The sequence below is a fragment of the Cibotium barometz genome, chromosome 48 (assembly GCF_041138505.1).
Source record: "Cibotium barometz isolate CiBa-2024 chromosome 48, ASM4113850v1, whole genome shotgun sequence".
NCBI lineage: Eukaryota > Viridiplantae > Streptophyta > Polypodiopsida > Cyatheales > Cibotiaceae > Cibotium > Cibotium barometz.
In genome coordinates this window covers 20223645-20240010 of record NC_141093.1, presented here as the reverse complement: position 1 = coordinate 20240010, position 16366 = coordinate 20223645, and the positions used below count along the sequence as shown (strand labels likewise).

The following is a 16366-nucleotide window of genomic DNA, read 5'->3' as shown; positions in this document are numbered from 1 at the left end:
TTATATACGTGTGTGTGTATATGTATTTATACGTATTAAATATAAATAAATAAATATAATACATGTATGTGTGTGTGTGTGTGTGTGTGTGTGTGTGGTGGTCGGGGGGGGGGGGGGGGGGGGCGGTGGGTTTTGAGGATACACTAGGCTTGGTGGTTTTGTCTCATTTGTCAGCCTTAGACTGGCCATTACAGTGGATTGCTATTTAGTGTTGTTGTCTGGCTGATTACAGCCCAGTGGCGCCAGCTGTACTTAATGAATGTGGGAACCCCAGCCTGGGCACCCACTTTGGGCATCCACACACACTTGTGGCAATCATGCCAAATGTGTGGTGCTTGTGGACAAGTTGTTGGAATACAGATCGGATATGAGACAAACTGCTGAGAGTACAACGTAGCAAGACACCAACAATGAAGAGAGATCCACCAGCCTAGAAAACGCTGAACTATGTGGAGAGGAGCAAACGTAGAAGAGAGAGAGAAGCTGTATGAACTTTGCTCTATATACAAGATCCGGTACACATACCCAATACGCAACAGCCAGGAATCCACGACTGGGAAAAATCCTCCAGTCGGCCAGCAAACCAAGTCGGCGAGGACACACCCGAGTGGCCAGTGTTAGACATCATCCCCTACTTGCTAGCTTCCTATTTTGTGTCCTATTTTAGCCTCTAGGGCTGACCATGTTAGTCTGAGGAGCTGGTCACCCCTCACATATATTTTTTCATATTTTTTCCCATTTTATGGAGTCCTGGGTATTTTTCCCAGTCATGTAGGTATTTATCTCCAGTCAGGTATTTATCTCCAGTCGGCTGCCTTCATGTAGAGGTATATATAGCCGGCATGCCTCCCTCATATTTCACTGCTTAGCATTGCTTGCCTAGCTTGTCTAGCTGCAGTCCCTCACTTACGAGGTTCTCCCCTCTTGCTCGGGACGTATATTCCTTTTGGTGATGATATTGAGAGCAGGTTCTCTCCTGTGTTTCCTCTCTCTCTCTCTCTCTCTCTCTCTCTCTCTCTCTCTCTCCCCTGTGTTTCCACTTTCCCTTCTTCCGCTGCACATTCTATCATGGTATCAGAGCACCGGTGATTTTCAGCGTTGGATGCTCCCTCCTCTACCTCTTCATATCTGCGTTTTTTCTCCCATGGACAGATCTGTGTTTTTTGTGTTCATGCGTTGAAGCTTGTGTTTCTTCAAGGGCTGATTGATACCCATTCAATGGGCTGCAATTTCCTCTCTTTAGGGCGTCAGTTTGTAGCTTCTTGGCAGCATGACAAGGGTGTTTTTCTGGACAGCATACCTGTCCTTCTTGGTGGCACCTTCCAGGGGTTCTTAGGCATTTTTTTCAGGACTGGACAGCAACATAGCTGTCCCAAACAAGCTGCGTTTTTGGCCTGTTTGGACTTGCTTTCCCAGCCCTGATCTTGGAGCTCTGTGGGCTCCCTTTTGCCTATTCTTTCTGGTTATCTTGTGCCATCCCTCCCCCCCCTATTGTTCTCTACATCAGTTCTTGATCTGAGGCTTTGGCGATTCCATATTCAGCCTATTCTACAGCCCCTTTTACCTTTGCGTTTTCAGATTCGTAGCCATGGTTGCTGCGTTTTTCTGAACCGATCTTGCTGGTAGCTCTACCTTCACTTGGGCTTCATTTGTTGGACCGAAGGTACCTTCTCTTCAGCGTTTTTCCTCATAGGAGGTGTGGACACTGGTTGGCCTGAATTTTCAGGTTTGTAGCCCTTGTTTGGCTGTGTTTTCTTCTCCAGTGGACACAGATCACTTGCAGAGGGGGTTTCTTGATTGGATTGTGGCTTTGGAGGCAGTTTGGTACTTGAGAAGGATTCTGAATTTCAGATTTCAGTCAGCGTTTTGCTGATTTTGGAGCATCTATACCTATGTTTTGTTTCTGGCCTACACGGTTTTCCGGTTTCTACACGTTCCTTGCCTTCTATTGGCGGTGGAGTGCTATTTTTTGCTGGATAGCAGTGTTTTGGCTGCGTTTTGCTTCCCATAGGAGTTTTCTACACTCAGAGGGTGCCTATTTCCAGCTACTTCACTTGAGGATTAGTTTCGGGAGCTTTGTTTTATCTGTGGAGACTTTCTTCTTTGACTGGAGTTTACAGTTATTAGGAGGAGAGCAGTGATCTTTTCAGAGATCTTGAGCAGAGTTTATTTTGTCCGAGCTTTGTTCTTTGCAGTATTTGCAGAACAAGGAGGGTGTTTTGCCCTTTGCGGTGTGATCCTTTCACATGGATTCTTTTTTTGTTGCTGATTCTTGGGATTTGGTTCTTCTTCTGGAATAGTCTTTTGCTATCTGTGATACTTTTGAGGACTTTGTTACCACTGCAGTTTATATCCCTGCTTCCCTTCCTCATTGTGAGGAGTCCTATCTCTGCATCTCTTTGTGATGCTTCTGAGGATGCCCCTCCCCCTGCCAGTTCTGCAGGCTTGTTGTTTTGGAGGATGGTTTTCTGGACCCGGTGGGATGCTTTGGATCTGTGGTTGCTAACCATGCCTGGGGCACAGTGGTACTTCCAGAGTTTTTTTGATTTGGATCAGAATCAGGTTGGGTTTATATCAATCCGACGATATTTCTTTTCAGAGGGGGATCTGGAGTCCTTTCATCTTGCGATGCCCACCTCAGTGGTGTGTACTTATATACAGCATTGGGCAACTCATGCTATGGAGTTTGAGCCGATGGACCCCATCTTTTCTACAAAGTCTTTACATCTTGCTATGCCGACCTTTTCAAAGGATGCTTTTTTACAGCATTTGGCTACTCTTGGTACAGTGCTGAAGCAGATTGACTCTTTCTTTTGTGGTTACCAGTGAGGAGCAGTTTGCTTCTCCCAAGATTGATTATATACAGGATGTGATCTTGGTTGGTTATGAGTTTTTTCATTCCTTCTCCAGGCTGTTCATGACATTCGACTTCGGGGAGTGTTTTTACACTTGGGTTTGGAACCATTATTTGGAGCAGCACGTCGCTCGCAGCCTATATGGTTGTTTTCTTCCAGAGGAGCGGTGTACCTGGCAGCTTGTTCTGTTGCTTTTGTAGCTGAGTTACTGAGGAGATTGCTTGTGGAGCTTTCTTGGTACCTGTTTCTGCAGTCTTTCATCTTTGATCGAGGACGGTGTCTCTGGCTTCTTGAAGTTTGCTCAGCATCCGGTGCTGAGAGGGGGTGTTAGACATCATCCCCTACTTGCTAGCTTCCTGTTTTGTGTCCTATTTTAGCCTCTAGGGCTGACCATGTTAGTCTGAGGGGTTGGTCACTCCTCACATATATTTTTCCATATATTTTTCCATTTTATGGAGTCCCAGGTATTTTTCCAGTCATGTAGGTATTTATCTCCAGTCGGCTACCTTCATGTAGAGGTATATATAGCTGGCATGCCTCCCTCATATTTCACTGCTTAGCATTGCTTGCCTAGCTTGTCTAGCTGCAGTCCCTCACTTACGAGGTTCTCCCCTCTTGCTTGGGACATGTATTCCTTTTGGTGATGATATTGAGAGCAGGTTCTCTCCTGTGTTTCCTCTCTCTCTCTCTCTCTCTCTCTCTCTTCTCTCTCTCTCTCTCTCTCTCTCTCTCTCCTGTGTTTCCACTTTCCCTTCTTCCGCTGCACATTCTATCAGCCTGAACTGAGAAACCCCTGACGACCAAAAAGAGGGGAAAAATATGGGGAGATGGGGAAAAATGAGAAAAGGTACAGGTTGGACACACCCACAATAACGGCCCTCTGTGAGATAATGTACAGACAAGAGATGATTGCTAACACCCCCTCTCAGCTCTTGGATGTGGAACCAACCCCAGTGAGCTGGAGTGCTGCCGGAGCATCGCTTGAGGTAGAGCCTTCGTGAAGAGGTTTGCCGCATTGTCCTCCGTCGAACAAAACTCTAGCAAGATGTCATCAGCAAAAAACTTCTCATGAACAAAGTGACTCTGGATGACCGGCAGGTTCTGCTAGTGGAAACCCAATCCCGCCAAGTAACCTTTGCAACCGCACGACCTCGTAAGCAGCTCCACAAGCAGCCCGGTACTCTGCCTTTGTAGACGACAAGGCAATAGTTGGCCGTGTCTTGCTACTCCATGAAATAGCTCCTGAGCCGGGGTAAAACAATAGCCTGATGTAAATCTCCTCGTGTCTGGATCTCCTCCCCAAACTGAGGCACTCCAACCGTGGAGTTTGACTCCATATGTCGTTCCCCCTCTAGTATAATAGAAGAGTTCAAAATCCTTCGTACGTTGCAGAAACCACAAGATCCGCAATCCTGTGTGCCAATGAGTCTTCAAAGGCGTATGCAAAAATGAGCTCAATAGCCCCACCGGGAAGCTCAAGTCCAATATGGTGTTCAGCAACCAAATCAATGAACCAAACCGCTTCCGAAACAAAGAGGCATCAACTTGCTCACAAGGATCATCAACTGTGACTTTGGTATGTCAAGTCCTGGGAATTGCTGAAGACCGCACAAGGCCTTCTGGAACCTATAAACCATCCCCTTTGAACTTGGAACCTCAAAGCCTGGAGGTTGCTCAACATCCACCTCCTCGTGCAAGTCACCATCTGCCACTTGCTTGGCTTGCCTACAAGTCCCTTGGGAAAGAGCTTCCTCAACTGCAGGAGGATCTTTGTCCTGACTGATAGAAGACATCAGAGCATAAGCATAGTGTTGGGGTAAAGGCGTTATGCCCACCCTTGTAGTGTGTACAAGCCCATAAGTTTTATAGTACATAGTACACTTAGTACTGTTAATGTACTAAGTGCACTATGTGTACTAGAGCAAATATACATGTGTGATAGGAGAGTCACACACTCATAACATTGAGTTGACTTATCCCCACATACCTCTCTCTCTCTCTCTCTCTCTCTCTCTCTCTCTCTCTCTCTCCCTTCTTCCTCTCTGTGTGTATGTCTCCCACATGAAACCCTAATTCTCTTCAGCTGAGCTTCCATAGCTCCATCAACTGGTATCAGAGCAGGCTGTGTTTTAGGGTTTTAGGATTCCTCTAATTTGACTGTGCGTTCCCATGTTGCTACACCTTTAGCCTTCGAATCTCTCTGTGATCGCTTTGCTTACAGGGCAAAGCTAGGCCTCGTTGGGCGTTGCAAGACAGTGAGAGGGAGTTGCAGGCAGCAAGGCGTTGGGCGTTAGACGCCTGGCCACTAGGCGGAGGCGGCGAAGAGCTGCGTGTGCAGAACTGGCCACGAGTCGTTGGGCGTCAGCGCCTGGCCACAAGAGGGAGTCGCGTGTAGCGCTGACCACTAGGCGGAGGCGGCGAAGAGCTGCGTGTGCAGAACTGGCGCACGCAGGCGTTGGGCGGATATGCGCATGCTGGCAGGCGGGCGTCCATACTCAGGCGAACACGCCTACGAGCGAGCCGTTGAAGCCAGGCTGGGCGAGCACAACCCGCCACCACAGAGCGCCGCCGGCACGTTTACGTGTCCCCGTAAAGCTCCCGCCGCCCACACGTAGCCTCTTCAACTTGCACGAATATTGCTCCTTCAACTGCACGAATATAGCTGCCCTCAACTGCACGAATACAGCTCCTTCAACTGCACGAATACAGCTGCCCTCTCAATACCTGCACAGCAGCAGCATCATCAGTTCACGAATCAGAGCAATACGGCTCCTCCCTTTCTGAAACAAAAATCTGAAATTGTCTGAGGTATTTTGCTTCAATTTTTTGGGATTTTGCTTGCTCATTTTCATCAATTGAGCAGGTATAGGTCCAAATTGCTCAGATTTTGAGCAAAATTGGCAACGATTAGGTGACATTGGTCACATTCCGCGTCAATTTGCAGGAAATTGGATGTCAAAATTTGGGGCTTTTGATGTAATTGTGCCATTGGGCATTCATACATGCTGTATGATGTGAGAAATCTCACATTCGGGCAAAATTGCAGGAAATTGGAGTGCAAATCAAAGGGCTTTTGTGCCAATTGGGTTGATTTGCATGCAGGCACTGGCATTTGATGCTTTGGGCAATGTGTTGATGACTGTCAAGCACTCAATGTGCCTGTAAATCAAGGGGCTTTTATGTACTGGATGTATATGTGGCCAGGGGGAAGCATTGTGAATACTCTGGATGCCTTCATGTGCATTAATGTACCATGTATGATCAAAACTTGATCTTGAATCAAGGGGCTTTTCAAGATTCTGTGCTTGTTGAGCTTGGCAAAGCAGCAGGGAAGACTTTTATGCCTTGAACCCTTAGAAATCCACTTGCAGTCAAGGGGCTTTTGCTCAATTTCTGTCCGGGACTGTTGTATGCAGTGGTGGGGACTGTCAAGGTCTGATTTTCACTCATTTGGACAGCCAAGAGAGCATTTATTGCTACTGTACCTGCTGGTACAGATTTGGTACAACTTTGTACAAGTTTTGGCATGGCTGCACATTGATTTGAGTGAGGAAAAGGCTCAATTTCAGTTGCTGTACTTGCCGGTACAGATTTGGTACATCATTGGTGAGCACTTAGTACTGCTGTACAGTACTTTGGAAGGGGAACAGAGCACATCTAAGGTGCTGTCCTAAATCTGCAGCAACCAGATTTTGGTGATTTTATGACATACAGTGGGAGTAGAGTTGCATTTGTGCTTCCGCAGTGGGAGATAAACTTTGGGAGAACAACTGTGAGCACTTTGTGTGCTTTTGGTGCAGTGTTTGCACATCGTGCAGGGAGTCAGGCATTGACAAAGGTTGCATATTGGTATGGCAACCTCAGGTGAGATTGCTTCACATCAAGAAGCTTGAAGGCTCACATAATTATGACATTTGGCAAACCCAGTGCTATAATGTGTTGCTCCAGAAGAAGCAGCACAAGCCCATCAAAGAAAGAGGTGTAATGTCCGCTTCTCTTACTGCTGAAGAATGGGAAGATATGGATGAGCTGGCAAGATCTACCATCATGTTGTCTGTGTCAGACTCTTTACTTTTCAGCATACGTGAAGAGAAGACAGCTGGGGAATGTGGCAAAGATTGCAGGACTTGTATGCCCAGCAAAGTGCCTCAAGCAAAGTGTATTGGTTGAAGAAACTCATAGGTCTTCAAATGAAGAAAGGGGCGTCTATGACAGCCCATCTAAATGAGTTTAATGGTGTTGTCAGCCAAGTAATCAATCAAAAGTTGGCAATGGGCGATGAGTTCAAAGCCACCTTTCTCTTATGCACTTTGCCAGAGAGTTGGGACACATTCAGGACAGCCACTAGCAATTCAAATGCTATGTTGTCTTATGCAGATGTTGAGGGTGCTCTTCTTCAAGAGGAGATGAACAGGAAGAACAACTCTGTTGGAAAGTCCAATGCAATGAATGCACGTGGGAGATCCCAGCAAAGGGGTAAAAGCCAAGAACAGGGAAGGAGTAAGTCCCGCTCCAAAAAGGACTTGGAATGCCATTATTGTGGCAAGAAGGGACATATCAAAAAGCAATGCTACAAATGGAAGAATGATCAAAAGGAAAAGGGCAAAGGAAAAGACAAAGACAAAGATGAAGCAAAAGATGCAAAGCCAAAGGGCAAAAGTGGAGTCAAGATTGAAGAAGTCAATGTGTCACATGCAGGTGACAGTGAGGATGAGGTCCTATTCACGTCTTCACTTGATGCCCATTCACTTCTTGTAGGAGATGGTCATGGTATGCACTCATGGATCATTGATTCAGGTGTCTCCTTTCATGTCACAGGGTGCAGAGACTTGTTTGTCAGGTATACTGCTGGCAATGAAGGAGTAGTTTATTTGGGTGACAACCATGCATGCAAGATTCTTGGCAGAGGTGATGTGAGGCTTGTGTTTTCAGATGGCTCACAGCTTATGCTCCATGATGTCAGGCATGTGCCTGAGATCAAGAAGAACCTGCTTTCTACTGGATAGCTTGATGATGCTGATTATGTTACCACATTTGGTCGTGGTGGAAAGTGGAAGATTAGTAAGGGCTCATTGGTTGTTGCCAGAGGCTCTAAGGTGGACACTCTTTACTTCATGCATGCTGGTGTTTGTCACCATGCTAATGTAAATGCAACCGAGCTGTCGGAAATCTCTATGTGGCATAGCCGGTTGGGACACATGAGTGTCAAAGGAATGGAGCAATTGTCTCGTTTTGGTTACTTGCCTTCTCTAAAGTTCTCAAGTTTTCAGTTTTGTGAGCATTGTATATATGGCAGGCAACTCCAATGCCCCCACAAGAAAGCTCTTGGACAGAAAGATGCTCAGTTAGAGCTTGTGCATACAGATGTATGTGAGATGCCTCAGCTTTCTTTGGGAGGGGCAAAATATTTTGTGTCTTTTATTGATGATGCCACACGCAAGGTGTGGGTTTATCCTCTTCGTTTGAAGAGTGATACATTCTCAGTGTTTGAGAAGTTTGTTGCTCTTGTTGAGAATCAAACTGGCAAAACACTGAAGGCTTTGCGTTCCGACAATGGTGGAGAGTATATGTCCAAACAGTTTCAGGACTTTTGTGATGCTAAAGGCATCAAGAGGAAGCTCTCTACTCCTTATGATCCTCCACAAAACGGGACAGCTGAGAGGATGAACAGGACCATTCAGGAGAAGGTCCGTTCTATGTTATCACATGCTGCGTTACCTCATGGTTTTTGGGTTGAAGCTGTTATGACAGCCGTTCATCTTATAAACAGGTCACCTAACACGAGGCTTGGTGGGAAAGTGCCAGAGGAAGTATGGACAGGGAAGTCTCTGTCCTACAAGCACTTGAGAGTGTTTGGTTGCATTGCGTACGTGCACATACGCAGGGAAATACGCACCAAACTTGATCCTAAGTCTCACAAATGCATATTTCTAGGATATGGTGACAGAGGTGAAATGGGGTATAGACTTTGGGATCCAGTGAATAGAAAGATTATACGCAGCAATGATGTCATTTTTGATGAAACATGCATGTATAAGGAGCCTGCAAGGCAACAGGAGCCTGGCAGAGTCATCTTTGATGATGATGGACATCATGGACAACATCCAAGGGCTGTAAATCAGCCATTACAGCATCAAAACCAGCCCTTAAATGGTGCTGAAAATGGTCCAAATGGACAGCCAGAGATGGCAGAAGATATCCCTATGGATATCCCACAGTTAGAGGAGATACCGGGCATGATCTTTCAACCTTATGGCATGGAACAGGAGCCACCAATAGGTGATATGCAGGCTGGACAGCAACTTGCAAATGATGGTCATTGGGTACGGAGGTCCACAAGACCCTCCAGAATCCCTGACAGGTTTGTTCCAGGGGTTGACTACTTGATGCTTACTGACTGTGGGGAGCCCTCATGTTATAAGGAGGCTTTACAGAGTGCAGACAAGGCTCTTTGGGAGCGTGCTATGAAGTCAGAGATGGATTCTCTGCACAAAAATGGAACATGGAAGTTGGTGCATTTGCCTACAGGCAAGAAGGTTTTGCCATGCAAGTGGGTTTACAGGCTCAAAGTTGCACCTGATGCAAAGCCAAGATACAAAGCCAGGTTAGTGGCTAAGGGCTTCAAGCAGGAATATGGTGTGGACTTTGATGAGATATTCTCTCCAGTGGTCAAAATGACCACACTTAGAGCTGTATTAGCTTTGGTTGCTCATGATGATCTGGATTTGATTCAGATGGATGTGAAGACTGCTTTTCTTCACGGTGATCTCCATGAGGAGATATATATGCAACAGCCATAGGGTTATGCAGTGAATGGAAAGGAGAAGCTTGTATGCAAGCTGAAAAAGAGTCTTTATGGTCTCAAACAGGCACCAAGGGAATGGTATCATAAATTTGATACATTCATGAAATCCGAGGATTTCAGGAGAAGTGACATAGATCATTGCTTATACACCAAGAAAGCTTTGAATGGCAGTCTATTGATCCTCATCTTGTATGTTGATGATATGTTGATTGCCGGGAAATCTCGTAAGGAGATGGATGCCTTGAAGAAGAGGCTGCATCAGACCTTTGATATGAAGGATTTGGGTGATGCAAATCACATTTTGGGTATGCGGATACTTCGGGACAGAAATCAGCATGTGTTGTATTTGTCTCAGAAGGAATACATTGGCAAAGTCTTGCAGAGGTTCAATATGGATGGGGGGAAGAAGACTAGTACTCCTTTGCCTCCATATGTGAAACTTAGTGCTATGGACAGCCCACAGTCGGATAGTGACAGGGCTGATATGGCCAAGATTCCGTATGCTTCAGCTTGTGGCAGTCTCATGTATGCCATGGTTGCTACCAGGCCGGACATTGCATTTGCAGTGGGAGTGGTTTCTAGATACATGGCCAAACCTGGCAAGAAGCATTGGAAAGCAGTGAAAGGTGTCATGAGATACCTGAAGGGCACACAAGATATGTGCATCTGCTTTGGCAAACAGGATGCATTAGTGCATGGTTACACAGATTCGGATTATGCCGGTCATCCAGATAACCGGAAGTCTACTACCGGTTATGTGTTTACATTCACAGGAGGTGCTGTGTCTTGGATATCCAGGATGCAGAAGTGCACTGCCTTATCTACTACAGAGGCCGAGTATATTGCAGCCCCCACAGAGGCTTGCAAGGAGGCATTATGGCTATCTCGGTTAGTGGTTGATTTGGGTTATACAGGGGATATTCCATTGTTGCATTGTGACAGTCAGAGTGCCATCCAGTTGGCAAAGAACCCTGTCTTTCATGCAAAGACGAAGCATGTGGATGTGAAGTATCACTTCATCAGAGAGGTGATAGAGAACAAGCAAATTCAGCTTGTCAAGATTCATACGGATGACAACCCGGCTGATCTCTTGACAAAGAGTTTGCCTCCAGAGCGGTTTGCTCATTGCAGACACTTGATGGGCATTGGATGAGGCCAGTTTCAGCCTTGATATGGCCTTGTATATTATCATGTACATGCTGATTTTTCTTTTCCTTCATTTAAGGGCACTTTGCCTTTAAGTGGGAGGTTGTTGGGGTAAAGGCATTATGCCCACCCTTGTAGTGTGTACAAGCCCATAAGTTTTATAGTACATAGTACACTTAGTACTTTTAATGTACTAAGTGCACTATGTGTACTAGAGCAAATATACATGTGTGATAGGGGAGTCACACACTCATAACATTGAGTTGACTTATCCCCACATACCTCTCTCTCTCTCTCTCTCTCTCTCCCTTCTTCCTCTTTGTGTGTATGTCTCCCACATGAAACCCTAATTCTCTTCAGCTGAGCTTCCATAGCTCCATCACATAGTTCACCTGTAAAGGCTTCTTTGACTGACGAATGCAAGAACTGGAATGTTCCTGTCTACTGCTGCCAACATCTGGCAAGCCATCCACCATCTGGTCTCGGAAAGCTTGCTGCAACGTATCTACACACAAGTGGTCATGACGAAATGCCACACATCACCTAATTGAAACCTGTAAGAGAGAGTGTTGAGAGTTTGTAAATCCCATTCTCCAGTCCACCTTCCCATATAACATAGCCTGTTGCTTTGTCCCGAAGAGCAACAAAATGCTCCTCAAACTCCACCCGTACACCAGTCTTGCAAACCTCATGCACTGACAACAGATGAAAACCAAGAGATGGGACAAAGAGAATCTAGGAGGAATGCTTTCCCCCTCTGCCATCGGGAATTATCTCGAACCTACCCTCACTGTGAATAGGTATAGTGGACTTGTCACCAATCAGGATGTGACCTGCGTGCCTCCGAAGATCCTGTAATAACTCTTGGGGAGGAGTCATGTGCCTGGAAGCACCATTGTCTAGAATCTAGTCGCGAGTGTCCCTAGCGGTGAGTCCAACCGCCTCTTTGCTCGAAGAAGATGAAACGCTGATGTCCATAATCTCCAAGTGCACAAAAGTCGAAGTCTTCATGGTTACTGCTGAGGAATCTGCACCTTGCTTGGTGCTCTGCTTAGGACATTTCCTCCAATAGTGGCCTTTCTCGCCACAACTGTTACAGGTCCTTTTTGCCTTCAAGGTGTCACGATCCAAGTCGGGCTCCTGCTTGAAAGACTTCTCTTGTGAAGACTTCCCTTTGCGCTTACTGCAGCCTTGCGACTACTGGCCAATCAAGGCCTCAGAATCTCCGCCCTGTGGAGTGTTCGAAAAACGCTCTTTCTGGTCCAAGACCATAGGCACAAGCTTCTCCCATGTGATGGTGTTGAGCCTGCCATTGGTGATCAAAGAGGAGTAGAAAGCTGAGTACTGAGAGGTCAGATGAAACAACAAAGTGATGGCCATGTCCTCTGAAGATATCTTCTTACCAGCTTGAAGAACCTCCTGCTGAAGAGCCTGCAACTTGTTGATGTGCTCCTGCCTCGTTGAAGACTTTGCAGGATCCATCACCCGCATCGGCTCTTCCAAGGAGGTCCACTTCATAGGTGATACCCTGTTATACAGAGAACCCAAATGTTGCGAAACCCCTCTGGCTAGCGTCATATGCTTTATATGATTAATCACCTGTGGTGTGCAATTAAGGAAGATGAAAGAACGCACACGGGCATTGACACGATCCCACAACTGTGCCCGAGCCTCCCGTTCTTTCCGAGTAGAGGGTAACAACTCCCTGTCCTCCAACTTTGGCCGTGGAACACCAACAATAATGAAATCAACCAAGTCATAAGACTCCAATACAGACTCCATCATAACCTTCCAGATGCCATAGTTGGTCCTGTCCAATTGTCAATCCACCGGGAACGTGGGGAGAGTAGGGATCTTCACGTGCTTCTTAGCCGTCTCAAGCAAGTCTGCCATCCTGGGGGGGGGGGGGGGGGGGGGGCGGGGGGGGGGGCGCGGCTTACTTTGGTCTTGTGAAGGGATAGTGGGTGGGAAAAAAAAATGAAGAGGAGGCTGCAACTAATATGCAAGGTGGCTGTCCAACGGTGATAGCCACCTTCCACCCAATCTCCAAGTTCCGAACAGTTCAAGAGATCTCCAATTAGCACCAAAAAAACAGCAATCCCACAAGCTCTTCAAATCTCCCGCAAGCTCCAAGGTCTTCAGGAAACAGTCTCGCAAGCTCTCCAACGTCTCCAACCTTGAAGCCACCTAGGGCTCTAATACCATGTCAGTATATGCAGCGGATATGAGACAAACTACTAAGAGTACAACGTAGCAAGACAACAACAATGAAGATGAGCAAACGCAAGAGAGATCCACCAGCCTAGAAAACGCTGAACAATGTGGAGAAGAGCAAACACGGAAGAGAGAGAGAGAGAGAAGCTGTATGAACTCTGCTCTATATACAAGATCCGGTACACATACCCAATACACAATGGAGTGGGGGCAGGGGTGGTATTTATACCACCCCCCTATGCTAGTCGGCCAGCTATAAACCAGGCGACAGCAGCCAGGAGTCCATGACTGGGAAAATTCCTACAGTCGGCCAGCAAACCAAGTCGGCCAAGACAACCAGGCGGCCAGAACTGACAACCCCCCCACGACCAGAAATAGGGAAAAAATATGGGGAGATGGGGAAAAATGAGAAAAGGTACAAGGCGGGCACACCCACAACAAAGGCCCTCTGTGAGATAATGTACAGACAGGAGATGACTGCTAACACAAGTGTCCATGAGTTGGTGTGCATGGGCACCCACTTTGGATATCCACACACACTTGTGGCAATTATGCCAAGTATGTGGTGCCTGTGGACAAGTGTCCCACGAGTTGGTGTGCATGGCTTTTCCCTGTGAGCTAGTCAACTTTCATTTTGCACATAGATGAGACAAAATTCTCCACCCTAGTGCTCCGAATCAAATTCCGTTGGCGCCATTGTGATCAGCATCATCTAAATGTCCTTTTCTGTTGGCCAACTTGTACGACCTGTATGGACCTGTTAGAAACCCTGAAATCCAATTTTGAGCATTTCTGATATCTGGAAAACTGTAAAACAGCTTGAATACAGTTCTTGCTGCTGGTTGCCATCTTCTTCTTGACGTTGCTTTCGGTGCCTGTTTGGTGCTCGTGGTGCATATCTGGTACCCGTGGGCGTCGCCTGTGCTGTTCCGTAGTTACTGTTGATGCTGTCAAGAATTGACTTGTACTCCGCTGCCACATTCACACGATCTTGGGAGAGATCACTAGTGCCAGTTTTACGGAGAACCAGCTTTCCGGTTGCCATGAGAGCCAGTGCTTGTACGGGAGCGCTTGAAGGTGCATGGTCCCGGTCCTCGGAACGCTAGTCTGGCTTTCTCTCTAACCCAAGAAAGGCAAGGATTGCGTGCGATCACTCTTCCACGATGAAGATTCTACACTGACAAACAATCTTGTTTGGTAACATGTTGTTCATGGAAAATCTGGCTTGAAGAGCTGGTGGAATTCGTACAAGAAAATACAGCTATAATATACATCAATAGGAACACTCGGGACACCGATAGACAACGCAGTACTGAGACAATCTTTAGGACGCAACTGAATAACCATATACAACACTGAGCCGGAACGGCCGGCCCCCCGTAGGAACCGTTTTATTCCAATGAATAAACTAATACAAACAAACCAAGGTGCGGGTGCATATTGTTAGCAATCATCTTTTGTTTTTGTACCATATTTCTCAGTAGGGAGTGTTAGCTCATTCATCCCCAGATTCTGCTCTTGTATGGTGCCCATTTGGTCCCTTTTACATGGCCCTTGCTTGTGGGCTGGCCACCCCTTTTTCTAGTATTTTTCTGGGATTTTTCCCAGCCTTTCTGGCATTTTCCAGTCGGCTTTGTCCAGTTGCTCCAGTCGGCCAGCTTACCCCTACTATAAATAGTGGGTGCTGGCCTCTCATTTCTCATTCGGTCTTGTACATATTTTGCTCCCTCACTTATGACACTTGTAGTGTCTCTTGCTTGGGACTGTTTTGCTTCAGTATATTCAGCATAGTTTTGTCCATATCTCTCTCTCTCTCTTGCACTCCCTGTTTAGCACATTCTAGTGCCACTTTGCTTCCGCTTTGTGCACTCTTTCATGGTATCATCGCTCCTGGTTTAGCAACCCCTGCTGCCCCAGATTCAGCACTGTTTTCAGCACCCTCTCCTCTGCGTTTTCTCTTAGATTTGCAACCCTTTGTTGTTGCGTTTTCTGGACAGCACCTGCTGGTCTTTTCGCCTTCAGATTGGCTTCATCAACACAGCCATCACGTACTTGTTGACCGGTGTTTTCTTTTCCACGTGGAGATTGGACATAGGCGGCCTGTTTTTTCAGGACAGCAGCCTTCTGTGTGCTGCGTTTTCCTCTCCAGTGGGCTTTCCCCTTTGCAGAGGGGATCTGTGGTGTTTCAGGCTTTGGTGGCACCCTTGGTACCTGTGGAGGGCACTTCTTCTTCAGAGTTTGTGCATTTTTTGAGATTCAGCCCAAGCTTTTGTGATGGCTGCACCGACTTCTCTACATATGTTTGCTGAGTCTGCCAAGTTGGATGGTTCCAACTACACCCTATGGAAGGTGAAGGTGAAATCGGCCTTGCGTGGCGTGGATCTTTGGGATTGGCTTGTTACATCGGCCAATGCCACCCCTCCCACCCTTGCTTTCGGTGGTGCAACTCAGGTCCCGATTGATATTTGGCAGTCGAATGATTGACGCGTTTTCTCCTTTCTGATGTTGAACTGTCAGGATTCTGTTCTCTCTCACGTGCGTATAGCAGATGCTGCACATGAAGTTTGGAAGGCTTTTGCAGATCTCTATGAGATTAAGTCTCCGGGTTGGATTTTGGAGTTGGAAAAGCAACTTATGAACTTATCAGTTTCTGCCTTTCCATCTTTATCTGCTTTCATCTCGAAGATGAAAGATCTCCGAGACGAGCTTGCTGTTTGTGGCAAGGACATCACCACAGTGGACATGGCTATTCAGCTGCTCTCCAAACCTAGAGAGTTTGATGCATACTTTCAGTCTCTTGTTTCTTCTCCTGGTCCTGTTCCAGTTACTTGGGAGGAAGTTTTCCCCTCCGTTATGCAGATTGAGTCTCGCTTTGAGGAGTGGACTGGCACCTCTGGTGGCCCTGATGGAGCTTTGGCAGTACGAGATAAAGGGAAGAATCAACAAAAGAAAGGAAAAGGGGGTTCTGACAAGAACTCCAAGGATAAAGACAACAAATCGTCAAAGAATAAGGACATTGAATGTCATTATTGTGGCAAGAAGGGTCACAAGTCACCCCAATGTCACAAGAAGCAGCGTGATGAAGCAGCAAAGAACTCTTCCTCAACGGCGGTGTCTCAACCCAAGAAGGATGATGGCATTCTTCTCTTAGCAGGTACTCGGCGTATACTTGCTCTTGTGACTTCTCAGTCACGGTCTTGGATTGTTGATAGCGGTGCTACTGCTCATATGACACCCCATCGAGATTGGTTCGAGGACTTCACTGCCAGATCAGGCGAGATCACTTTGGGTGATTCTTCTTCTGTGCCAGTGCATGGACATGGCACTATCCCCATCTTCCGATCTG

At 46.7% G+C, this 16366-nt stretch overlaps 1 pseudogene across 1 annotated transcript in view; it reads left to right on the top strand.

The window, feature by feature from the left end:
- LOC147610936 (CBS domain-containing protein CBSCBSPB3-like) overlaps positions 1 to 16366 on the top strand; it is a 56219-nt pseudogene that overhangs the window by 802 nt on the left and 39051 nt on the right. The window lies entirely within an intron of this gene.